The sequence below is a fragment of the Vespula pensylvanica genome, chromosome 16 (assembly GCF_014466175.1).
Source record: "Vespula pensylvanica isolate Volc-1 chromosome 16, ASM1446617v1, whole genome shotgun sequence".
NCBI classification, from domain to species: Eukaryota; Metazoa; Arthropoda; class Insecta; order Hymenoptera; family Vespidae; genus Vespula; species Vespula pensylvanica.
The window spans coordinates 3,075,041-3,102,307 of record NC_057700.1 but is presented as its reverse complement, the minus strand read 5'-3'; the positions used below and the strand labels follow the sequence as shown (position 1 = coordinate 3,102,307).

Genomic DNA, 27,267 nt, shown 5'->3' with positions numbered 1-27,267 from the left:
AATGATACTTTTTAATATCATTAATATACTGATATTGTTTAATATTAATATTAACAATTATAACTTTTATTAAACAAAAAGGTAACATATTAATTAATGCATGAATCGATTAATACCTCAGACAAATTTTTGTCAAGAAATCTAACAAATTGGAGAAACGTGCGAGCGTAGTAACTCGAGTTACCAGAGTATCCGAAAGAGTTTCAAGGTCATCGGATATATTTCTTCCAATACAATAACGTCTCTTTATCAACGATAAAGAACGGTAAACAGGACACTCACCGTATTATTATCATCGTCGTCGTCGTCGTCGTCGTCGTAAAAGGAAAACTTGAGAATCTTTCTGGCATAAAATATTTTTTCTTCTCGAATATTCGAGTTTGAATTTTTGTCTTCTGTTAATTTTTTTTTCTTTTCTTTTTTTTTCCTTCTCCGTTGCCTTCCCCGTTCCCACTCCATCCCTTAAAGCACCTTAAGATCGTGCGCGGGTGCGTGCTTTTTCATCTTGCGTATCTTCGTCAAAAAACGATCGTTTCACGATGAATACGCGCGTATTTGCGCGCACGTACGCGGGCGTATGCTTGCACAGGTGTAGGAGGCCGTGTACCATCACGCTTTTAAGGTCGATGACCTTAACGTGCGATCGTGAGCGCAAGCGCGAGCGCGCCAAGTCTGCACTTTACGATCGTTTAACGTTCTTACGAAAACAAGGTCGTTAATCTGTCATGTTCACGTTCGCAGAAATATACTCGAATGCAGCTTGTGCCACGATAATGTTATAGTCAGTTTTTCCAAACGACAGAACATTGTCCATCGAAAGATCGATGTACTTGAAATATTTTCGTTTCGTTTCCATTCGAAAGATTCCAACGTTAAAGTTAAATCGTTCTTAAGAAGGTTTAATGATATTTAGTGAATATCATATGGGAAATGTATGGTATTACGATTGACATTATAATGTGTAATAGTTTTATACGGTATTATATATATTTTATTAGATTATATTATTACCGAGATACAAAACCGAGTGAAACTATTTTAATTGAGTATGTAGAGAGAGAAAAAGAGAGAGAGTTTAATTTTATTTTTATGTAATGTAATATATTATGTAATAAAATAACAATTTATATATGTAATTTAATATAATATAAATACATGGTAAAATGAAAATTTATACTTATATATATATATATATATATATATATATATACACGCAAAATTAGGATGCAATAATAATCTTAGATATCATCGACGATACTTGCATAATTGGTTGTAAACGAAGGAACATTTTTTAGTATCGATACTATCGACAATAAAAAAAAAAAAAAAAGAAAAAGAACCTAATCGCAATAGCCGATATAGTAACAATCATTTATAAACATTAAATACACATATACCCACATATTCTACTTTACGTAGTTACGTAGTTAAAAAAAAAAAGACAAATAAATAAATAAATAATCAATCAAAAAAAAAAGATTGCAATATTTCTACGACTCATTGTACGTACGAGAACGTGCGCGTACCACAGACGTACAAACACACGTACACAGAGAAAAAGAGAAAGAAAGAAAGAGAGAGAAAGAAACAGAAAGAGAGAGAGAGAGAGAGAGAGAGAGAGAGAGAGAGACACGCGTGCACGCGCATCAAACATACACGCATACACTCACAAACAAAGAGGGGTTGGGCGAGACGAGTCGAAAACAACCGTTGACTCTTACGCAACTTGTTGAGAAAGAAAGAGAGAAAGAGAGAGAGAGAGAGAGAGAGAGAGAGAGAGAGAGAGAGAGAGAGGCAGTGAGACAGACAGATAGAGACAGACAAAGACAGATAGAGACAGAGACAGAAACAGAAAGAGACAGAGAGAGAGAGAGAGAGAGAGACAGAGAACGAAAGAGAGAGAAGACGTGCGTGTGCGCGCGAACGCATGCACTCTCTCGAATGCACTCGTATTCGTACGCAATGGGGCAACGTAAAACGGCGCGCCGGAGGGGTGGGTGCTGGAATATCTCCCCTCTTTTCCCTTCTACACATCGACCGTCCTGCTGCTCGCTCCACGATTCCTGGAATGCTCTTTGTGTTGCAGGCCTTTGCTTCCCCTCTGTTCCTTCCTGCCCCTCCAAAACGGCGTCGGCGTCGGCGTCACCGGTATCCTCTTTCTCGTCCTCCCCGTTCTCCTCGTCCTCGTCATCATCCTTCTCCTCCTCATCCTCTTCATCCTTCTCATCCTCCTCCTCATTCTCAGAGTCCGGCGACCTTGATAGCGACGAGAACTCGTCGTCGCGAGCGCCACGAGCCACCTCGAGGACCTGTGCATGCCCAGGTACCTTTGTAATCCTATTCGAAAGATCATATCCACCCACGCGACGACACTTCTCCTTCTCTGTCTTTCTCTCCCCCTCTTCCTCTCTCTCTTTTTCTCCTTGTCCCTCTTTCTTTTCCTCTTTCTCTTTCTCTTTTCTCGTTTCCTTTTCTCTCCTTCTTCTGCTCCTCCTCCTCCGTTTACTCTACTACCTTCTCTTTTCTTTCCTTTTTTTTTTGAATAAGCAAATTTTAGTAACTTCCTTTTTTCGTTTCATTTTTCTATTTACGACGAATTCACACGTAAGTTTGTTTCTTCGGATAATGATATTAGAATTTGGGGGAATAAGGAATTTTTGGCTAAGGGTTTTTTTTCTTTTTTTTTTTTTTTTTTTTTTTTTTGAAAGATTTTCAGACGTTCGAGATTGCTGTAGTCTAAGTTATTGGTATTATGTTGTTGATTGAGTTAATGAGATTTGAAATAATTTGAGAATAATATTTTTAATCGTATTATCAATGTTCTTGCTTTTTGTATATATATATATATATATATATATATATATATATATGTATGTATTATAATTCTTAAAGAAAAATTATTGACATGTTATTGCGAATGAAAAGGGGAAGAAGGAATAAACTTTTCCGATTGTAAGCGACCGTCATGCATTTTCATAATTAAATTCATGAAAAATTCGCGGAAACAGACCAGACAAACGCACACACGCACGCACGCACGCACAATCATCATCGGCGTATTGGAAAAAAAAAGGGAATAAGATTAAAAAGAAAACATGAAAAGAAACTCGATCGGTACGGATATCGAAGAAAAAACATCCCCTTAAAAACGAAATCGTTCCCTTTCGAAATGATCTAAAATGGGAAAGTGAGGGAAAGGAGATACGAGGATTGCGCCTTTCTCTCTCTCTCTCTCTCTCTCTCTCTTTTCTCCTCATCGATACGAAACCTTTCAAAGAGAAAAAAAAGAAAAAAAAGAAGAGAGAGAGAGAGAGAGAGAGAGAAAAGAAGAGTCGATGATCTTTTCACAGTGAGAATGAAGAATTAGGAAAGTATAGGTCTCTCGTCGAACCGAAGAGAGTAGACGGGTTCTCTCGATCGGCGTCACTCGACGCAATCGGTTCTATTGGCAACGAAATACGCATACACGTACAAACGTACGTACAAACGTACGCACGAACGTACGTATGCATATGTATGCGTGTGAACCGGCGGTGGCGGTAGCGGTGGTGGTGGTGGTGGTAGTGGTGGTGGTGGTGGTGGTGGTGGTGATGGTGGCGGCGGCGGCAATGGCAACGGCGGCGGTAGCGGTGGCGGCGGCGGCGGCGGACGCCCTTGAGCGACGGGCAATGCACCGCACGAGGTTCAAGGCAGAGCGGCGGCGTGCCGGTGCCTTCGTCGCGCCGCTGCCTTTCCCCTACTACTTCTCATCTCTTCGGCTCGCCATCGAGTATTCCCCCCACCCCGCGGCGATACCACGCGACTCGTTCCCCCACCACGTCCGTCACCACCACTGTGGTGCTTCGCTCTCTGCGCTCCTCTTCTACTACTACTCCGATACTCTCTCGCTCTCTCTCGACGAGAGCGCTTCGCGGCTCCTAACAATCCCTCGATTTCTTTTTTTTTTTCTTTTTTTTTCTTTTCTTTTTTTTCTCTTTTTCCTCCTCCTCTTTCTCTCATTCTCTTTTCCTTTTCTCCTCCCGTTACTTTTCTCACCCTCGACGACTTAACCTTCTTTTTTTCTCTCTCTTCTCTTCTTTTATTTCTTTTCCTCTCTTCTTTTTTTTTTCTCTCTCTTTTTGTTTCAACGAGTACTATTTTTATTTTTATCCCACCCTCGGTCTATCGTTTCTACTTCCTTCCTTTCTTCGTTCCTTCTTTCCTCTTCCTTCCTTTTTTCCTTTTCTTTTTATCTCCCTTATCATTTCCATGCTACTTCGGTAATTTCAAGTTTTTATATAATAGCATCGAACGATGTTTGTAATTTTCTTTTCGTGAATTTCTTTTTTTTAATTTTATATTTCTATTCTTCCGACCTTGTCGTCATCTTATAGTTATCGTTTCCTTGTAATTTCTTTTCGATTGTATTATTTCGAGATGTTACTTTCATTATTTGGCGATGTTTAATATTCTCGATAATATAAGAACACACGTACGAGTTACGAAAAACTTGTGTTAGCCTTGGTAATAATTATAAAAATGAATTACAAATAATTTCGGCGAACTATTGTCGGACCAATGAAAAAGTTCAATTTATATTTACACTTGCATCGATATATATAATAATTTATTATATATAAAATAATCGTATAAGTTAATAAAACATGATAATTATGAATATTCGATAGACTATATCGAGCATGGTGTTCACTGGTGCGCGAGAAATTTTACTCTCTCAGGTGTTCCACGTGTATAAGGAGGCACAACGTACGGATGCGACTTTAATAGATTCTATTAAGTTTTACATGCACGTAATTGCGCACGGGGAGGAAATATTCAATAGCAATGTGCCTTGTTGCACGAGGATAAGAAAAGGGAGAAGACGGAAGGAAAAGGAAAACAGAAAAAAAGAAGGGAGAAAAAATGAACAAGAAAGAAAAAAAGAGAAAGAGAGAAAGAGAGAGAGAGAAAGAAAAAAGTAGGAGTTTCGCTTTCCCACGATTGACTTGCCGCGCATTTAGCCATTGTTACGGTTCGCGTGAGACGATTTAGCTTGCCAAGTATTTTCAGTTAAACTTATTATTCTTTTTAACGAGTTAACGGCCATCATCCTACTTCTCGAATTAGGATGGTCGATCTATTATTGAAAAGTAGCCGATCTTATCGATCTTTCTTTTGTATCACGATTTTATTTTTCCAATTGGATGAAAGAAAAAAGAAAAAGAAAAAGAAAAAGAAATATAGGGACGTCGCGTCGTCGGCAAAAATAAAAACTTTAACTTACATGTTTCGGATTCGTCGAGTTGTCGTCTCGTAGTAATGTAATGGGGAGAGGGGTGGGATGGAGGGGGGAGAATGCAAGCTTCCCTTTCTACGTGAACTACACCACAACACCACGTTTCCCATGTAATCCTAGCTGAAAATAGAACACACGGCTGTCGCATGGAACTCACAAATTCGGCTTTTCCGTGGATCGTCACGATGCAAACGGTGACAAACGTTTGTCATCGTTGAAATGATTATTATTATTTTTCTTTAACGTTTTATTTCAACGTTATTCTCGTTTGAAATATTTAGAATATTTCTTATTAAACGATATATTACGAATTGGTCTTTCTAATGTTTCTTATCGATAATTATGATTATACGATAGAAGGAAAAAAAGTTCTGTCTATTTTTTTTTTCTTTTTTATTTCTCTTTCGAAATAATATAAACGTGTATATAAATTTGTAACATTTCAATGTTTAGCTATTATAAGAATTATATATTCGACGATATTTTATTTTATTTATTCCACCGACATTTATTTCGGTACATTAAGGTGTGTATATATATATATTTAATGAATATATATTTCTCAAAAAGAAAAAAAAAAAACAAGAAGGAGAAGAGAAAAAAAGGAAAAGAAAGAATTAATCATACGTTATATAACAAAAAGAAGACGTAAAATTCGGAGGAAGAAACATGCGACGAGATTACAGGTGATAAACCTTTCATATAATAATAAAAAAAAAAAAAAAAAGAAAAAAAAAAGAGGAAAAAGAAACTGTCGGAAGCATACATTTTGACTGCTTGATAAATTTAGTCATAACATACAGAAAAGAAAAAAAGAAAATAAATAAAACAAATCGCATCTGGATACGATTCTTGCATTAAAAATTATTATCGCTCTAGTACCACTTAGTTAAGCGTTGCGAAAGCGACCGATTGGTGTGCGAAATAGTGACGATTAAAAAAAAAAAAAAAAGAAAAAAGAAACCAAGGAACTAAGAAAATTAAAAAAAGAAGAATGAAAAAGAAAATAAACAAATAAGATTGATTCACGAAGGATGTTCTTGGATACGTTGGTCCGTCTAATGATCCGCGTGGCCGAGAATTCGTCATTGAAATTTCTGGAAGGCCGGGCTACGAGGCGCTTCCAGGGAGAAAGAAAGAAAGAAAGAAAGAAAGAGAGAGAGAGAGAGAGAGTAGGAGTGGGAGAGAAAGAGAGAAAGAGAGAGAGAGAGAGAGAGAGAGAGAGAGAGAGAGAAAGAAAGAAAGAGAAAGAGGGAGAGGCACGTTGGCCCGGACCGTCTGGTCTATGACTCAGGAATGACCCTCGTTGAACCAAGAGCAGTGCGTCCCAAACGCATCGTACGAGGACAACCGTGTGCCGGACGAAAGAGAAATTCACGATGCGTTTTTAGCCAGCGGCCTAAACCGAAAATATCGCCCGTCGTCGAGTCGCCTCCACGAAATCGTCTCGCTCGGATGCTGGATGCATCTTTTAAAAGCATGCTTTGTCCTTGTTATAAATCGTTTTTCAGATTATCTTTGTATAAGTACATATACGAGTAGGTATGTACATATATGTATATATATATATATATTAAATTTACCTATATATATATATATATATATATATGCGTTTGTTATACGTATGTAGATAGAGACGTATCATCGTTATTTATGTTTTCTTAGAGACCAAAATGAATTTCATGCGTTGAGAAGACGTATAAGAGTAAATAATTAGATCGATCGAAACGCGCCGAGAGAAAGATTGACGTTTATAGCTTTTCTATTGGTTCATTTATTGTACATACATTCGTTTTTATTACTTCATTGTTGTGCAGTTCTTTTTTAATTTCCTTTCTTTTCTTTTATCTCTTTTTTTTTTTTCTATTTAATTTCCCGTGGTTCCAAGAGATCTTTAAATTTATGTTATCGGACTTGTAATAAAATATATATATCTATATATATATATATATATATAAACAAAATTCTTAAGAAGAGATGAGTTTTCATAAAATTTTAAACGTAAAACGAATAAGAGAAAATTCTGACTTATTATTAACTAGTTGGTCAGTTATCCATTGTTGTCGATATATAGATATATATGTAATATATGTATCTACATACACCTATGTACGTATATTAAAATGTATTTTCTTGCGAATCGGTCAATGGCTGCACACTCGAAGAAACTAATAATCCGTTCTAACGTTCCTTTGGTCTTTCCTTCGAGATTTTACATTCCATACTGTTCATACTTGTATACCTACATATCTACATACATAGATATGCATACCGTAGATATATGCATATGTATATGCATGTAAGTAAGAGAGAGCGCAAAACAGGAGTCCGTTGCCCCGTTGACTAAACTTAACTCCGTTCGCTCTTATGGCCACATCGGGCACACTCGTTTCCGGCCGTTCAGACATTTTTCCCAAAATTTCACGCAACGATCACGCTCTCGTTCGCTTCTATTTTCAAGCTTCCTGCAGGAGACAAAGTCACTCACGAGTTTTGCCATGGATCGAGCTCATCACCTTCCCCTCTATCCTCCTCCAACTCCTTTCTCCCCTCTCGTCATCTTAATTTTCTATCCTTGGATCACTTCTTCTTCTTCTATTACTTTTGTTTCATCCCCTCCACCTTCTTTTCCAAAGTATGATCATCGATGATTAATAATTAATAATTGTAATTTCTTTTTCGATCATCGTTATAGCTTCGTTCGTTAAGCGAATTTTATTTCTTTGTTTTACTTTCTTGTAACAATAATACTCGCGTTTTAATAATAATAGTAATCTTTTTTCTTTTATCGATATTGAACGTTCTAATTGTTTGATAGTCTAATGAGACTGAGAAATCTTCTTCTTTTCGTATTACGAACGAAACACATCAAACCCACGCGCTTCGTCGAGTTCGAGAAATATAATCATCGTTAAGTAGTAGTAATACTATACCACTAGATATAGCAGAACTTGTAATTTATTTTTTATTTATCGTTTTAGCTTTTGAATGAAGCATTGAATGTGGGATTTTAATGTTTTAATCCTTTATATAATGTGGTATCATTGATTAAATTTTGACGAAAAACACACCGACGCCTATAATCATTTATTTTCGCGAGGAAAAAATATTTGTAAGGATTTTCCAAGGATATTTTCCTCTTTACTTTTCTTTTTTTTTCTTTTTAATAATTTCAACATTATCACGCTTGATCAATATTTCAGAATTTAAAAGAAATCGATTTGAAATTCGACCTTTGTTGAAAATCACGGATAGCTTGCGAATAAATAATTAATTTCGGATTGATTGACTATTCGTGATAAAGTGGTGACAATGGTACGATTATCATACCAATTACTTATCTGTTTTCCTTGTTCGCGGCTCGTACGTATGTATGTAATGAGAAGTAATTAAGTTAATTAACTACCGGAAACGTTAAGCGTTTTCCTGTTTATCGAATCTGCATCGATTTGCATGGGGAGAATGCATTGGAGAACGGAAAAGGACGGGGTTGAAACGAAAGGGGAACTTTTACCACCCATTTCTCCCCTTCGCCACTCTCAATTGACTTTGCGAGGTGTGTGACCAGGTAAATACATAAAATGAAACGGTATCCATACAAATTCACGGAAGAATTCATCTGTAATTCCAATCGTAATTTTCATTCTTCAATCAAAGTATGCGCGTGGCCATGGTATATGTAATGTTGAATGAAAAAAGAAAACGAAAAAGAAGAAAAGAGAGAGAGAGAGAGAGAGAGAGAGAGAGAGAGAGAGAGAGAGAGAGAGAGAGAGAGAGAAGAAAAAAGAGAAAAAGAGAAAAGAGCGTAACGCCTCCTTTCCTTCATCATCTGTTGTGTTTCCTATGTTACGTATCAACGCTCGGCAATATTTTACTCACGTCACCACAATTGCCACGATGACTTTCTCATTCTTCTCCAACTCACGCGCAATACGTGAAGTCATTCCAACGGTTTAATTACCCTTCGTGTTAATTTAATTACGAATCGTCTCACTCTCTTTCTCTCTCTCTCTCTTTCTCTCTCTCTCTCCGTCTGTCTCGTTACAAAAATGAACGTACGACGATAGAAAAAAAAAAGAAAAAAAAAAAAAAAGAAAAAAAAGAATTCGTTCGAATTTCTCTTTGGTAAACGACGAGAAAGAACGAAAGTGTCAGTGGAATAAGTAGGGAGATGGGATATAAGATAAGAGTGCGAGAGAGAGAGAAAAGGATAGAAAAGGATTCCGTGGGCCGTGTATAGCAGCAACAGCAGATGCAAGCGAGCTTTATTGAGAGCGTCTGGCCTGGGCTGCAGTTTGGCCGTCCGTGACTACGAGACTTCGAAGGTCCCTGGAACGTTGACCATTTGGCTCTTAAAGGATTCTTTCCCCGTCAAGGTCACCTATTGAGTATCTCCACCTCTTTTTCCCGACTCCACCTGACTCTCTCTCTATCTCTTTCTCTTTTTCTCTCTTTCTTTCTCACACTTACTCTTCCTTTCTTCCTTCCTTCCTTCCTTCCTTCCTTTCTTTCTTTCTCTCTTTCTTTCTACATTTACGTCCTTCCTCCTTAATATCCTCTCCCGTCTCGCTCCATTATCCTCGCTGTCATTAATGCGATACTTTGCTTTATTTGCATTCATCCTACGTTTCCCGATTCCAAGAAGTCGCAAGTCGTTTAAGGCGTTCGATAAATTTCCGAACGACACACCAATCTCTCTGTCTACATATGTATATTTTTCTTTCTTTCTTTCTTTTTTTTTCTGTATCTTCCTTTGAAATTTCGTGTACGAGGGATCGATTAAATGCGTAATTATCATAATGTTAAAGAGCACGATACGTTCTTCTTGATCTTTTAATGACATTGATATTACGATCGTCATAACGAGTAATGGCATTAATTTCTTTATCTCGCTCTTTCTTTCTTACTCGTTTGGATCTTTCGTTTGGAATTTTGTTGTTAATGATTTAATTGTATTCGTCGTATTAATTGGTCATTAGTATTAATTTAATTGGAAAAAGAAATATTGATTATAGGAGTAGAGAAGAAATATATTGAAGTAATTAAGATGGATCGACTAATAATATCGAATGGATTTTGATTTCACCTAAATGTTAGAGTACATCGATGAAATACTAATAAGGATTAAACAAAAATAAAAAATAAAAATTAGGATACATTTATATATTATATATATATATATATTAATCTTACTTTCAGTATTATTATAATTATTACAATTATTATCAACGACTGGAAATATTAAGCTTATTTTCATTATTATTATTATTATTATTATTATTATTATTATTATTATTATTATTATTATTATTATTATTATTATTATTAGATATATTAAGATAATAACTTGTATGTACTTATCATAAAAAAAAAGAAAAAATAGAAAGAAAAGAGAAAAATAAAAGACGCGAAAACAAGATTTATTAAAAAAAATTATAATCATACATATCTACCTACATATGTACGTACATAACAAAAAAAAAGACGCAACTACCTTGAACGCAGAACATGCGATGCAATTGCATTGGATGAACGATAATTGGATAAAACTAATTGTAAATAAATAAAAAAAAACAATCTTGGTCGGTAGTGACACTCGACAGGGAAATCGACGAATAATTTCTCTTCGAATTATGCTCGAGTTTCGAGTTTGAGTAAAGGATATATTCATAAATACCTGTACTCGATCCGATCAATGTATTTTTTTTTTCATTTATTTATTTATCAATTTATTTGTCTTTTTCTTTTTTCTTTTCTTTTTCTTTTCTTTCTTCGAATGACCAACCGAGGCCGTACTAAGACAGTCATTAACTCTCATCGTAAGGATTCACATAGCTTGCTTATCGTAGTGATGTGATTTCTCCATACTGACTGACGTTCGTAACGTCCTCGTTCTACCGTCCTCGAATTTATTCGCTTTATCTTTACATGGCGGGCACATAAGGTAGACAAGACAAACGAGACTAACGTCGTCTACGTCGTGTTTGTTGGTTTATTCGTCCTCGAGAAGGAACAACACTCGCTCACAAAGCGATCATAATCATCATGTTGCAAACAAGGTAAAACGCCGATCATCATCGCGTTCTATGCACTCCAATTTGTCCTTCGATCTTAACAGACGACTTCGTCATCGATCGAGTCGATGATTTTTCTCTCTTTCTTTCTTTTTTTCTCTTCTTTCATCTCTCTCTCTCTTTCTCTTATAAAAATATTCTCACTGTTGTTTATTTTTCTTTGAGTTAAATTATAAGATAGTTATGTGATTTTTATTTTACCCTGTCCGTCGTACTCGAAGATCTCGTCGCAACAAACGACGAACAAATATTTTCACGCCAATATGAGAAAGGTTATCCCGGGGGCCAGGGATATTTTCCCTCTGATAAAATGAATCCGCGTTTTTAAATCTGTTAATCGTCGTTTCGATTAAATTTATTCTCATCGTTCCTTCTTTTTCTTTTTCTCTCACTCTCTTTCTCTTTCTCACACTAACGAGTTCAGTCGATCAGGTAGAAAGAAGCACGATGTTAAAGTTGTACATCATACGTCATTCTTTTACGTCGTTACATTATTCTAATCTACATTGCAAACATTTCCAATCTCTCAATTAATGAAATTAATTTTTCATCCTTCTTCTCTCTTCATTTAATTTTCGTAATTATCATTTTATTTCTTATAACAATATTTGTTCGTTTTTCTTTTATTTCTCATTCCTAATCTCTTATCATTTATTCAGTGATAAAACATTTTCGAAGATTTGGAATCGTATAACGTAAGGATCTTAAGAAACTTCTCTCATCCATTTAAATCTTAAATCATTTTTTTTGTTCGTTTCTTTTTTCTTCCTTTGTCTTTTTCTTTTTTTACTAATATCGACAATTTCTACTTGTGTACTAGGAAATATCTTCGAGTTAATTAGGTCGACTTATGATTTAATGTATGACGTATTACGTATGATTTGTTTCAGATTATTTCTTTTTTTTTCTTTTCTCTTTTTTGTACGGATATGATTACTATAGTACTACAAACGTAATATTGTGACGTGTGTAAATCGTCATTGTATACTTTGACATTAGATCACCATGTCGAGTCAGGCTCGTTATTTGAGGCCAAGGTATTAATATACAGGGTGGCCCATTTTACTTAAATACCTTGAATGTCTTCATATTGCTTCTGATAATATAATGAAATATGTTTAAGGACAAATATTGTTTGCTTTTAAAGAGAGCCATACAATGACGTAGATACATATCTTTTCCTGTCTTTTTTTCTTTTTTTTTGAAGGCCACGTTTATGAGATATCAAGATCACTTGTTTTTTCTGTTTCTTCTTTGTTTTTTTTTTCTTTTTAAATGAAGAGATACGTATTTGTTAACATATTATGACACATATGCAGTAAAGAAACTATTTCAGAGTATACGATTTTTGATTTTGTGCGAAAAAAGAATCACTTTTCAATGGAAAATTCAATAAAAAATGTAATAGCGAAATGATATATCTTTTAAGTCACGATCGTTATTAAATACTCTATAAATCATAATAAATAGAAATTTAATATAATTAAATAATAAAAAATATATATATATATAAATGAAAACATTTTTAGGGGGTAGAATAAAAGGTGAAGTTTACCTTGAACAAGCTATTAGCGTGCAAGACATAAAAGGACGCGTCATTATAGTATTCGCTGTAATTTCACAATGGATATTACAAAACTAGTATTACGAGTTTGTGATTGAACGTTTTAGAAAACGTGTTAATATGGGAAAGAATTGCATTATATATCGAACATTAACTATGATAATGTATGATAACCATGACCTAAAAAGAGGTGTTATTTTATTAACAAAAAAGAAAAAATGAAAATAATTGCAAACCCCCTATTTGTTTGTCTTACGAATTATCGCATTATGATAACGAAAATATACCGCTTAAAAAAAAAAAAGAAGAACAAAAAGAAACAAACCAACGACCTTGATATCTCAAAGAATCATTTTCATGAAAAGAAAAATATATTTCCATATCATACTATATCTCCTTTTGTAGCAAACAATTCTTTTCTTTTTTTATTTCTCAATACATATTTCTCCTATCATTCAAAACAAGAAAGAGATATTCGAAATTATCGAGTTAAATTGGTATACACCCTATATAAATTCAATACAACCAGGAACTAATTGTTTCTACGTACATAAACTTAAAAAATATGAAACGTAAAATCCTATCCCCTGTACTCGAAGTTTCTAATATTACGTTGAGTAAAGAATTTCGCGAAAGAAATTTTCGAGCTGTTTGATCTATCGTACAACCTATCGTTGTAAAACGATAAGAAAATTTATAACATTCCATTGTATTCAGATTCGATTCGTTCCAATTTCTTTTCTTATTTTGTTCTTTTTTTCCTTCGTACGTACACACGTACCCCACGTACATATGTATCATCGAAGAATATACTATGTAAAGAGCCTCGAGATCGAGAGCAGATGCCACGAAGTGCTTCGGTTGTTTATATCGCATTCATATATCCAGCAGGGAAACTTGCCTCCCGCCTGATCGAGCTCGACGCGGAGTTTGCTAATCGCCGAAGGCCAAGCCGAATGCAAGTCGATGACTCCTCTCTTCCGATCTCAGCTGCCTTTCCTCGCTAACGACATGTAAGCCTTCGTACTATTACACGTAGTATGCTATGTACTCGTGAATGTGTATATATATATAAATATATGTACGTGTGTATATATATATATCCATGTATGAGCTTGTACAATGCATGTGTTAGAGTACGCACATCGTTTCATCGATTCAGGTTCGCAAGCGATACTGCACACAACGTGGCTGCTATCTTTCTTTTTCTTTTCTTTTTTTTTTTTTAATTTCTTCAAGTGAAACGAGCAGGAGAGAGAGAGAGAGAGAGAGAGAGAAGATGAAGAGGAGGAGGAAGAGGTGGAAATAAAAAATAAATAAATAAATAAGTAAATAAAAAAGAAAGAGAGAGAGAGAGAGAGAGAGAGAGAAGAGGCTATTCTCCAGGGTCGAACTCGTACGAGGTCGAGCTGAGAAGAAGAAACTTTTCTCGAAGAGAAACTTAACGTTTCCGAACAACGGCTCTTCTAACGCGTTAAATACCGATATCGCTTTATACCTGTGGATGACTTCATCCGGATTCACCGACTAATATCAGAGTATATCTATGTATGCACGTTACGTACGTGGATACCTATCATTATGCATTTCATGGGTCTCGGTGTATATGGTATAATACTTCGTTCCATTCTCCTAGATCTCAGAGATAATCGAAGACAACTATCGACGATTATAGAAATCTAGCATTTTAATTGTTATTTATAGTTACGAAGGTCGATGATACTTGTCTCGATATAGTTAAGTATGGATCGGTTTTTGGATATCGATTCGATATTTAATTGACAGTTGTTTTCTTTTTTTGTTCTTTTTTTCTTGATAGTTATCGTCTTTTATACGTGTGCATGTAGTTTGTTGTAATATGTAAGCAGATATGTATATATGTTAAATATTATTGTAGTGTAATACAGATTATTTGAGTATATTATAACGTACATAGTATACTAGTTTTTTTTTTTCTATATATTTGCATTTTCGTTAAGTATTATGTATATTTATTATATCATATGTTATATACGTGTTATCATAGTACATATTTTTTTATCCTTACATTCGTCTATAAATATTATATATAACAGTACGTAATATAAGGTGTAGTTGTGAAATCGAACAAATTATAATTAATTTTTATGACCATTTATATATTTTATAAATTATCAATGAATCAAGAACGAATCGATTCTATTATAATATAAACAACAAACGAATAGCTTGGAATAAAACTTTATTTCGTTGAGTTAGTCGATGAGATAATGTCTATTATTTAATTAACTCGGTCGTTCATGAAATTAATATAACATAATTTTTACTTTTACTCTCATTGATTTAAAATTCACGCTTTTGCTTTGCGACAAATTTTTTTTTCTGGGGTCAATTCTTTTCTTCTATTTCCTTTCTTTTTTTTTTTTTTTATTTTTTAAAGAAAGAAATAACTCGAAGCACGAACGTTTTCAAAGTTTTGCTTAAACCACAATTGGCAGATTGTGAATTCGCTTGTTCAGCGAGAGATATTTACGTAGTGGAAACGGTTCGCGCGTGCGAACACGTGTCAAGAGATCGTCTACCTTGCACGTTAAAGAGCGAATAGCCGATTGCGAATGTGCAGGACACGACGTAAGCGAGTTCAGACGAACGATCGTTTTGTCGCGACTCGTCTCCTTTAACGTCAGTGCTCGTATTGAACCTTGACGAAGGATGGAACGTAAGGAGAATGAATTTTACGCTTGTCTCGGTCTTATCCACCACCTTCAATACCTTCTTCTTTTCTTCTCTTTTCTTTTCTCTTCTCTTCTTTTCTCCTTTTTTCTTGTCTTTTTCTTTTTTTTTTTTTTTTTTACTTTTTATTTCTTTTCTCGTCACGATAAGGAACGATAAGGAACGTCGGACCTCCATTTTTCTCGATACGATATATCCTCGTCGATCGAGAGCAAAAGAATTCATTTAGAGTTATTTTAAAATTATCAAATTATCGAATAATTCCAGTCTAGAGATCTTGTCGAGGTTTGAATTGATTCTTCTCACATTTGTAACTCGTCAGATTTATTAATTGATATTTTGGAAGCTTTCGTTTTTCTTCTTTCTTTTTTTTCTTTCTCTTTTTGCGAAGTACATTTTTCTAAATGCATAAACAGATTTTTTTGTTTGTTTTTAAACAGGTCTAAGAAATACTAGTGTATGTTAAATTTTTTTAAATGTACACCTGCTTGCATTTTTTTTTTGTTTTTAATATAATATAAATCTAAGATGATGTAAGATGAATTTGTCCAAGTCCGTCAGTAAAATTATTAACAAAAAAAAAAAAAAAAGAAAAAGAAAAGAAGAGATATAAGAAGTCAAAATAAATTTTCCAAGATACAAAATATTTACAATCGAAATTGTTTGTATAATAAAATAAACCACGATGTAAAATATAGTTTTCAAAGTGTATAACGTAACATCGGCTTGCTCTGTAACGAGCTGCTGCTATCTCGAAGAAAAAAGACGAAAAAGAAACAAAACAAAACAAAAAAAAAAAAAAAAAGAAAAAAAAAACAAGGAGATTAAAAATTCGAATAATTTTGATTTCCATTTCGTTCGTTCGAACATTAGAAACGACGATCGTTACACTGCTATTTGTATTATTTACAAATTTCTCTCTTTTTCCGTCATTCTAATTGATAATTTAAGAATCGACGAATGCTTTCATAACGTTCAAATAAAATGGCTGCGACGAAAAGGAAAGAAATCAAGAAAGAGAGAAAGAGAAAAAGAGAGAAAGAAAGAGACAAATAGAAAACGAAGATGGGCTGGTTAACGCTATCCTGAATCGAATGGAAGAAAGAAGAGAGACGAAGATAGTAGAAGGAATGGAAGGAGTGGTGCTGAGTTGGGATGCGAGTGGGGAGAATAGAGAGAGAGAGAGAGAGAGAAAGAGAGAAAAGAATAGTGGGGATATAGGGAGGAGTTGGGGAAGGGAGGGATAGAAAAACGGAGTGGGGATGACTCTCGCGAGTGCAGCAAGCGGCAGCAGCAGCAACGATGCAATTAGGCGAGTTATGCAGAATGACGTCACACTTCGAGCCGGGGTAACTGTGCTGAGTCAAGGACAGCCTGCCCAAGGCCCACCTCCCTCCTTCCTTTACCCTCCTCTCCTGGCCATCACACTAGCCGTGTGGAGTCTCTTTCTTTCTTTCTTTCTTTCTTTCCTTTTTTTCTGCTTCTTCTTCTTCTTTCTTTTTCCTTTTCTTTTTCTTTTTCTTTTTCTTTTTCTTTCCCTCCCCTCTCTCTCTCTCTCTTTCTCTCAGTCTCTCTCTCTCTCTCTCTCTTTCTCTCAGTCTCTCTCTCTCTCTCTCTCTCTCTCTCTCTTACACACCAACAAGCCCACGCTCTTTCAAGTATACATATATTATGTTCTTTTTTTCTCATTGCTTTCTCTGTTTCTCTCTCTCTCTCTCTCTCTCTCTCTGTCTCTCTTTCTCTTTTTCTCTTTCTCAGTGGCTCCGCCAAACTAGCATGCTATTTACTTAGTTACCTTCTTCTTCTTCTTCTTTTTCTTTTTCTTTTTCTTGGACTTTTCTCTGTGTTTTAAATCGCGAATAAAATCTATTGTCATGTATATTGTTATGTATTCCGTAAGAAAGAAAATGGAGTTAGCGATGATTGCGAAACGAAGATAGGTAGAGAAAAAGTGATATTGGAAAGAAACGAGATTATAGGGTTTTGGTAATAAATAAACGTAGGAGAAATATGATCTTCGATATTAATTAATATCATTTGTAAGATAGATACGGGATATATACGGCAGATATATTCGTTATTTACGGCTATGATATAACGTAAATGTATAAATACGCAGGGTATTATATTCGTCGAAGCAGGTATAAACCAATCTACCTATTTGTAAAAATAAATAGGAATTTATTCTCTGTATTATTCTTTTTCTTTTTCTTTTTCATTTTATAGATTTCACGTAGGATTAAGAAGAGACAGGGAATGGGGTGGAGGGGTGGAATTAAAATGGCTGGTGTTTTTTTGTTTTCTTATTTTCTTAGAGGACGACTCATTCCTTTCTTTTTTTTATTTGATCGAAGGATTGATTCGATTCGAATAAAAAAAGAAAGAGAGAAAGAAAGAAAAAGAAAAAGAAAAATAGACGAGTAGAAAGAAAGATAGAAAGAAATAAATTAAAAAGTGATACGGGATGATACGAAAGAAGAAACAAATAAAAGTAAAAAGATAAGAAAAAAGAAATTTCGTACGTCATCGAAATCAATGTTGAGTTACTTGAAACAAACGGATGGTATTTTCGTGGCGTTATATGGGGTGTTGGATTTGTTAAAGAAATTAATTGCTTCATTAATTAATTGATTAATTAATTAATTAATTAATTAAACGTTTACAGCTATCAATAACGTTTTAAATAAAGCCAAAGGAATGTCGTTCGGGTGGGTGTCACATTTTCTTTTCTCGATAGCATCTACTTGAGATAGAAACAGTAAGAGAGAGAGAGAGAGAGAGAGAGAAAGACAGAGAGAAAAAAGAGATAGAGAAAGAGAGAGAGAAATATATATATATATATATATATATATATATATATATATATAAAGGATAACGCGTAAATATAACGTCGACGATGTTAAACTCGCTCTCGATAAATTTACATTTATTCCATGAATCGATTTCTTTAAATGCCAACCGAGCCAAGCACAGCAGCACGTCCGAGAACGATGACGCGATTCGCTCGATCGTGCGGAATACGGATTCGTCTTTCTTTGTTTCTCATCGTGATTCCGGTATCACCGTTTACGGAAGAGGATAGATAAACGTAACTTCGCAAGCAAGGTAATCTGGTTAAGGTATTTAATTTTAACCAAGCGACCGAGACGACTTACTTCAAACGAGATATCACCTCCGCATATTTTCTCTTTTTCTTTGTGATTTGTTTTTTTTTTTTTCTTTTACTGGCTTTGCCATTTTCTTTTCTTTCTTTCTTTTTTTCTTTCTTTCTTTCTTTCTTTCTTTCTCCTTTTATTTCTTGTATCGCTTTTTCTCTCTCTCTCCCTCTCTTTTTTTTTTCTTTTTCTTTCTCGAAGTATTACATTAGCAACGATTCTAAGCTCGATCGATGCACTTGATTTTTGTTTGTCCTTCGTTTTCTTTTTCTGTTTGTTTCTTTTTTTTTTTCTTTTCTTTTCTTCTCTATACGATTTAACATTCTTTTTTATCCTTCTGTTTTTATATTCGCTTTAATATTTTTCTGATTTTAATTTAGTTATTTGTTTCTCTCTATCTCTCTTTTTCTCTCTCAAGGTAATCCTAAGTTAATATCAAAGTAAATATTAAATATCAAATGAACATTTCTTTTTTTGTATTATAAATGCAACTTTTAAGCTATGCAAATTTAAATAATAAATATTATTAACAATAATAATAATATATATTAACATTTTCTTTTATTATCAGATATGCCATAAATGTTCTCTCTTCTTTCTAATATTCTAGAAATTTATGGATAAAAATGAATTTTGTGTATGTGCATGTGACCATTTTTATATGGGTATATATATCTATATTGCTTCTAAAAAGATCGAGAAGTTATTCCCCTCTGTTTCTATATAAGAATATACATAAATATTCTATGGTATTTGAATTCTTTTTCTGATGCAATATTGAAATACAAAATGTATTGGGTTGGTCAATAAGCTGAGTTTTTTTAATAAAAAGGTACTGAATATATATACGATTAATGTATTATTTGGATTATTTAATAATAATATAAATTTTATATAACATTATATAAAAATATTAAATAGTATACAACAATATAAAAATGTTAGATAATATATAATAATGAAATAATAATAAATGATAATATAATACAAATATGAAAGTAATGATATAAGTTAAACAAGTATATACATATATATATATATATATATATATATATATATGTGTATAGTTGTTTAAATGTAATAATACAAAAAAATATTTAAATAGAAACCATAATATATCTTAAATATCTTAAATATCGTAAAGATAATATTTGTCATTTTGATAGTATCATAAGTTACGAGATTTAATCGGCAAATCAAAATTAACCAACGAAAGATAAGAAGATTAAAATTATTTTTAAAGAGTCGGCCATTCAACTTGTTATTTTTCTACGGGTTTCCTTATCGCTGTTTTGTTGCCGCATTGATCCGCAGTACGTCGTAACACGTCAGCAGATAAATTCTCTTCTTTTTCTCTGGGAGTTTTGTTATTTTATTTTTATATTTTATTTTTTTCTTTCTCTTCTTTCGATAGGACGAAATAAGGAAAAAAAAATTTATTTTGAAATATAAAAGAAGGAATTTTAAATTAATAGTATAACTTTTATTTATTATTATACACATTTACATATATATATATATATGTATATTATAAATAAGTATTTAAATGTTACACATTATATTATTTTTTATAAAATAATTTTTATAAAATTATCGTATATGATTCTAATATTAAAATTATAATATATATTGTAATATTAACCCTATCTATATTTATTTGAAACAGAGATCTTAAAGAAATAAAATAAAGAAAAAAAAAAAGCGAACGAATTAATTTATTACGATGAAACTCGATATAAATATTTTAATGTTTGCATAGTTTTAGTTAATAGAACGTCAATATCTAGAATAAATAATTAATCGTATCTACATAATATAATAATTTATTTGATATACCCAAAATTGTCTTCAACGCGTGAATTTATTTTTCGTTGTGATAAACAACAAGATATTAATATTATAAAATGACGTTACGTGTGAATCTAGAGATATTTTGGCTAGAGAAGAAGAAAAAAAAAAAAAGAAAAATAACGAACTAACGAACGAACGAACGAAGAATCATAAAAAATAATAATAATATTAATAAAATAGAGAGAGGGAGAGAGAAAGAGAGAAAAATTTTATTTTTTCATTTTTTCTTCGAATTAATGAAACAAATGTGTAAAAAATCCTGGGATTCGCGTGCCACGAAGGGGAAAAATAATTTCGCTTTGTGACACGCGTTCCTACAACGCCTTTCGCGGGACGTGACTTGGCGCCTCGAAAGAAAAGAACGAGTGTCGTTTTGCGATTTTAAAAGGAATCCATCGTTCAATGCTTTAAAAGCTCGTGCCGCGAATGAGAAGATCTCTAACATCAACGGCCGCTTGAAATATCGCTCGTTTGTCGGCTACGTTGCTGCGAATTTTAACGAGACTGTGCTGGCTTCTCTCATAGTGGATCACTATGGGATTCTTTCGAGTTGTTTCTGAACTAGGTATGTATTAAACCGATGTTGTGCATATTCGATCGTTTGGATAAATAGCATTGGATTTTTTCAATTTTTTTTTCTATCTAAATAAATAATATAATTTAACAGAAATAATATATATATATATATGCATTATAATATAAAATAAATAACAGTATTATATAATATGTATGAATATCGATTTTAAAAGAAAAATTCGTTCTTTTGTACATGTTTTGTCGTTATAAAAAGTGTTAGTTTCTATGTGAAAAAAAGAAAAAGAAATGAAGTTGACAAATCGTGGCTGCATAATATTTTCTTAAAAATATAAAAATAAAAATTTGTAACGCTTCGTCATGAACGCTCGGTGTATATACATATAAATGAAATCCATATTTTTAGGAAATATATATATATATATATATATATATATATATATATACATATGAGCATCTTACGTATTTGAATATAATTTCAAATGTAATATCTAATGCGTATGTATTAATAAATATCACAAGATATGCGTCTTAAATATTTAACTATAAATAATTCGAAATTTAATATCCGATTCGTATAAACGTATAAATAAAATACATCTATTAACAAGAGATATTAATATTCACTTTAAATATTTATATACTATTGCAAATTTTATAATAATTATCTGCGAATTAAAATGCATAGATACACTTTTTTACGTGCGAAATACATATGTATGTATATACGCATATTAAATAAATGCCATTTTAAATATTTGAATGAAACAAGAAATGTTAATAAGAAAAATTACATAGAGATAAGATAACGTTATATAATCTGCCATGAAAATTTTTTTAACATTCTCTAGCAAAGTGCGTAATAATATCTATGTGTGTGTGTGTGTATCTACGTATATGTGTTTGTATGAGAACAAGTTGATCGATTATTAATCGATCGATGGATCGATTTTCAGCGTAGATAGATAAATAGATAGATAAATAGATGGATAGATATATAGATAAATAGATAGATGGATCGATCTTCCTCGATTTCATAATAACATCTTGACGATAAAACATAGGCAAGAATATCGAGATTCTATGTCATGGACCGAAGAGCCTTGAATTAAGTCCACGACGCGGCCAACCTAATTATATATTTATTTACTACGTAATATCGCGCGTTGGCCCTGATCCGACCGCATGCGACTCTTGTATAATCGTAATTATGTAACATGAGGGAGGCGGATGATGATTCCGTCGCATTAGAAGAGATTGTTATTCGCCCGAAACTTTACGACGAAATCAACATTTTTCTTTTATTTCATTAAAATTCTCCAACGAAATTCTACGTAATTTATACATACATATGCATCCATCTTTTTGAATATCAGAATAAATTTTCTCGTTAATGGTACGTTAAATCGTTTCTTCTTCTTCTTCTTTTTCTTTTTCTTCGCTTCTTTTTTTATAACAGATAAAAGACTTCTGTGTGTTCTACGTTAAGAAAAAAGATTGTTTTATTTCGTACGAATCAATCTTTTCTTTTTTTTTTCACATTTCTTTTCCACTTTTATTCTTTAAAAGTATTATTCGCGACAAAGAAGGACGTTCATTTCTCTTTTTTTTTTATAATGTATTTTATACTTTGTTTAATAATGATAATAATTTTTTTTTTTTTTTAATAAACACGATGACGCCAAACGACGATGATAATGAAATTTAATACTTTTCATAATTTTTTTAAATTTACGAGGCTGGTGTTTTTCGAATCAAAGTTTTTGCCTCGATACGATGATTTTTTATGTGGTGGTATTATATGGTGTTTATTACATGGCGATAAAGAAGTTTATATTTTTTACTTGTATATACATGTTATCTCCTCACGCATAATAAACATTTTTAATGAAGATGACGATGAACGATGAGGATAATAAAATTTAACATTTCTATTAAACATTTTTTCGATTAACATTATATACGTGTATGTCGATGAATAGATATGTATATAAGTACGTGAACAATTAATTTTCTTTAAAAACAGTTAAACGATTTTTATCTTTTCAAATACGATAACAAAAGCATTTAGCGATCGCATCTATATTTATTCTTATAAATCCCAAAATCCTGTTTAAAACGATATCTCCATCATTGAAAAATATTAATCAGTTCTTGGAATATTCAAATTATTAAATTACTAAATATAGCACATTAGTACCGAAATAAAAATATTTTATCAGATAAAAGTGAAATAACTTTGTCGCAAAGTTGCTTTCAAAAGAAACAATGAAAGAAAGAAGAAAGAAAACTATCAAACTCGAGAGAGAAAAGGAGACAGAAAGAAAGAGACAGAGAGAGAGAGAAAGAGAGAGAGACAGAGAGAGAGAGAGAGAGAGAGAGAGAGAGAGAGGGAGAGAGAGACAGAGTATACACATAAATGTATATCAATGATGATTCTAATAAAAAAATCAAGAAAGAAATCATCATCGATTAAATGTTTCATACGTATTTCACTGATGCATAGAATATAATTGAATCATTAATGCAACGAACGAACGAACAATAGGGATGGAGGAAGGGTTTGGAAGGTTGAATAATGGGTGGGTGGGTTGTTTGACGTGAGGATTGGGGTGGAGGGGTGGGAAACTAATAGTAGTAGTAATAGTGGTAGTACTTACTCGGCCTATTTAGAAATTTCCTATCTATGAAACATTGCAACCAAGCTAATATGTGGTCGTTAGCGTTCTGTGTAAACGGACACAAATCATTATGATAGATGATACTTCGTCCAAGATACGAAGGTAGTGTCGAAGGTGAACAGATTGAACGGCGGATCGAGCGAGATAAGATCGTCAATGACATTTCCTCCAACTATGTATATGGCACATACATTGTATCACAGAGACGGGACACGAGTCATTTCACCTTGCAATTATGCTGCTTCTAACGGTACTAACGACGGATACAAGCGGAATCAAGAAAGATAGATAAAGAGAAATAGATAGATATATAGATAGATAGGTGGATGGATAGATAGATAAATAAGAACAGAATGAGAGAGAGAAAGAGAGAGGAAGATTTATTTTTCATATGCAAAAGTTTAATGTGAAAAGAAAATTGGAAAATATAAGTAAAAAGAAAGAGATAGATAAATAGATAAAAAATATGAGACATTTTCTTGCTTTTTCGCTCTCTCTCTCTCTCTCTCTCTCTCTCTCTCTCTCTCTCTCTTTTTGTGTTTTTGTTTTATAAAAAATCGAAAGAAGTTATAAAAAGAGAGAGAAGGAAAGAAAGAGAGAACATTGTTTATTCTTCATAGGCTAAAGTTTAATACGGAAAGAAAATTAGAAAGTAATTGTAGAACGAAAGAAATGAATGAATAAAGAGATAGAATAACATAAATCTCTCTTACTCTCTTCCTTTCTTCATATTTTAAAAATGTAGGAAAATCATTATAGAACGACAGAGAAAGAGAGAAGGAAAGAAAGATAGAACATGCTTTAATCTTCATAGGCTAAAGTCTAATATGGAAATAAAACTAGAAAGTAAGAAATAATCGTAGAAAGAAATAAATTGATAACATAGAGAGAGAGAGAGAAAGAAAGAGAGAGAGAGAGAGAGAGAGAGAAAATAAGAGAAATCTTTCTCTCTCTCTTTCTCTTTATGTTTTAAAAAAATAGAGTATATTTATAGAGATTATTTATAGAAGAAGCGAAAGAGAAAAAGACAGATAAAGAGAAAGAAAGAGACAGAATAAGAGAAATTTCTTAGCTTTTCTTTGTCTGTCTCTCTCTTTATGTCTTTATGGAACGCGTATCTCGTAAAGCGCATAATCACGAAAGGTACGCGTTAGTCGGTAAGTGTACGAGGTCAGTACCGAGTATGAATAACGTTACATAAAATGGGGACGTATATTGTTGTTACGTAAAGATGATGGCTCGTTAAGAAAATAGTCCTTGTCCGAATTAATTATAGAATCCATATTTTTGATCGATAATGGAATCGACCGTTTTTCGATAAAATGGGGACAACCATTGTCGTTTATTTTCTTTGCTTTTTTGAATTTCGTTCATTTAAAAATCTATTGATTTTAAACTTCTTTAAAAGGTTTTACGATGATAAAAGATTTCCATTGAAAGAGATCGTTACTTTTTAATCATTTTCGTTTAATAATTATTTCCCAGCATTAGATATGTACAGTTTCAAGCTATTTTCTTTTTCTTTTTCTTTTTCTTTTTTTTTTTTTTCTTTTTTACGTGTATCATGTCGCGAATGTTTTCCTTTTTTCCTCCTGCAATTTGATTTATTACATTTATTACATTCTCGCTACTCGTCATAAGTTAGACACGATACACTTTTTATGTACTTTTATAATAAAAACTGATCTAAAGAAGTACGGATTATTGTAAAACAAAAAAAAAAAAAAGATTGTTAAATTGCTTCCTGTGAACTTTAATATGAACTATATAATGAGTTTTATTATATCGAGCTTTGTTACAAAATTCGATTGTAAAAATGTTTGAAGTATAGTTCCTTTTTTCTTTTTTTTTTATTCTTCGATCAAATTAAAAATCAAATGAAAATCTTCCAGCAATCATTTAAAATGAATATTAAAAATTGCAAACGAATCTAAAAGAATAATTTAGATTTTGATAGATCGAGAAGATGCGATTAGAAAAAAAAAATTTCCTTTCGACTTCCGTCTGAGGTTCCATATTCTCCGCGTTAAGATCGATAGATCGTCCACAGGTGTTTTGCCATCGTTTTATTCTCGAAGTTATAGCTGACGTTGATCAAAGAAAATTCTAACATACTCATGGACAAATCTGAAGGCCGTTTTTCCACTGCGAACGGTAAAACGACGACGATTGGAAGCTCCTTCTCTGCCTACTTATAAAGACCTTTCGTATTATAGTACTAGCGATGACAAGACGCTATCAAAGAGATCTTATCACGTCGTAACTAATACGACCGTCGAACCAAATTCATTGTTCAAGGTAAATAGAATTATTCTTTTTTTTTTTCTGCGTCGACGATTTACGTATTTCTTATTTTTTAATCTTTCAACTTACGTTCAATTGAAATTGTACAGATTGGTCAAAAATCTCGCAGTTTCAAAACTTGTAACTTCACGAATTGTCAACGAATTATTCAGTTATTTATTTATTCATTTATTTATTTATTACTTTTTCTTTCTTCTTTCTTCTTAAATAAATTAACATTGATAGAAAATTGTACTTTGCGATGCACGCTTAAAATCTTTTAAAGTCATTCAATACAAAAGAGTCGAGACACCTTTCGATGTTATATAATAATATAATACTTATTATTTCTTTTTTTTTCCTTCTTTTGCAAGCACTAATTAACGAAATATATAGCGAAAACAGAAATAACGAAAGATCTCGTATATACGTATCTCTTATCATTTCCTTTTAAGCGTCGACGAGGAAGGTTTTCTAAGCTGATTGCTGACGTCATATCTAAACGTCTAAATTTTCGAAGAACGTACAATTAAGACTTCATTTGGTCTCTTAACTAAACGAACTTGTACGTTGGTACGTGACCGACGACACGCGATAGATCACATTACTTATCAACAAATCCCATGACTCACATATCACGGGGTTTCTATCAAATAGAAAAAAAAAGAAGAAAAGAAAAAAGAACGTTGTTTCTATTCGTTCCTTTCTATCTTCGTTTCTTTTTTATTTGATTACTTTTAAAATGGTATTTATACAATGACTTCTTTTTATGAGTTTAATGACACATTACAAATCACTGATTTCTTGGACGAAACAAAATAAAAAAATAATCGGTTTTTATCGTTAATTATTTCCGATTTTTTTTTTTTTGGAATTATTAGATACAGTTTTCAATTTTTTTACTATTTTCTTTTTTTTTTTTTTTTGGAAACTCATTATTAATTTGTATTTGATTTGTATTTAACGTTGAGCCAAATTTTGGATTTTATGATTATTAAAAAATTCTGAATTTCTTTTAATCCGTCAAGTAATTACGCAATGTCATAAAAAGTTTGGTCATCAAGAACACCCTCCATTTCCCTCTTCCCTCCCACCTTGTCGCTGTCACAAAGGGTTGTTCTTCATTCCCAGTTTTTCG

The 27,267-nt window shown here is 32.7% G+C and overlaps 1 protein-coding gene across 2 annotated transcripts in view; it reads left to right on the top strand.

Moving 5' to 3' along the window:
• Nucleotides 1-27,267, top strand: part of LOC122634862 (caveolin-3-like) — a 152,259-nt gene that overhangs the window by 15,155 nt on the left and 109,837 nt on the right. For both annotated transcript variants that reach the window (XM_043824247.1, XM_043824246.1), the window contains exon 2: nt 13,802-13,926. The gene's annotated coding sequence lies outside the window, so the exon portion shown is untranslated. The remainder of the gene's footprint in view (nt 1-13,801; nt 13,927-27,267) is intronic.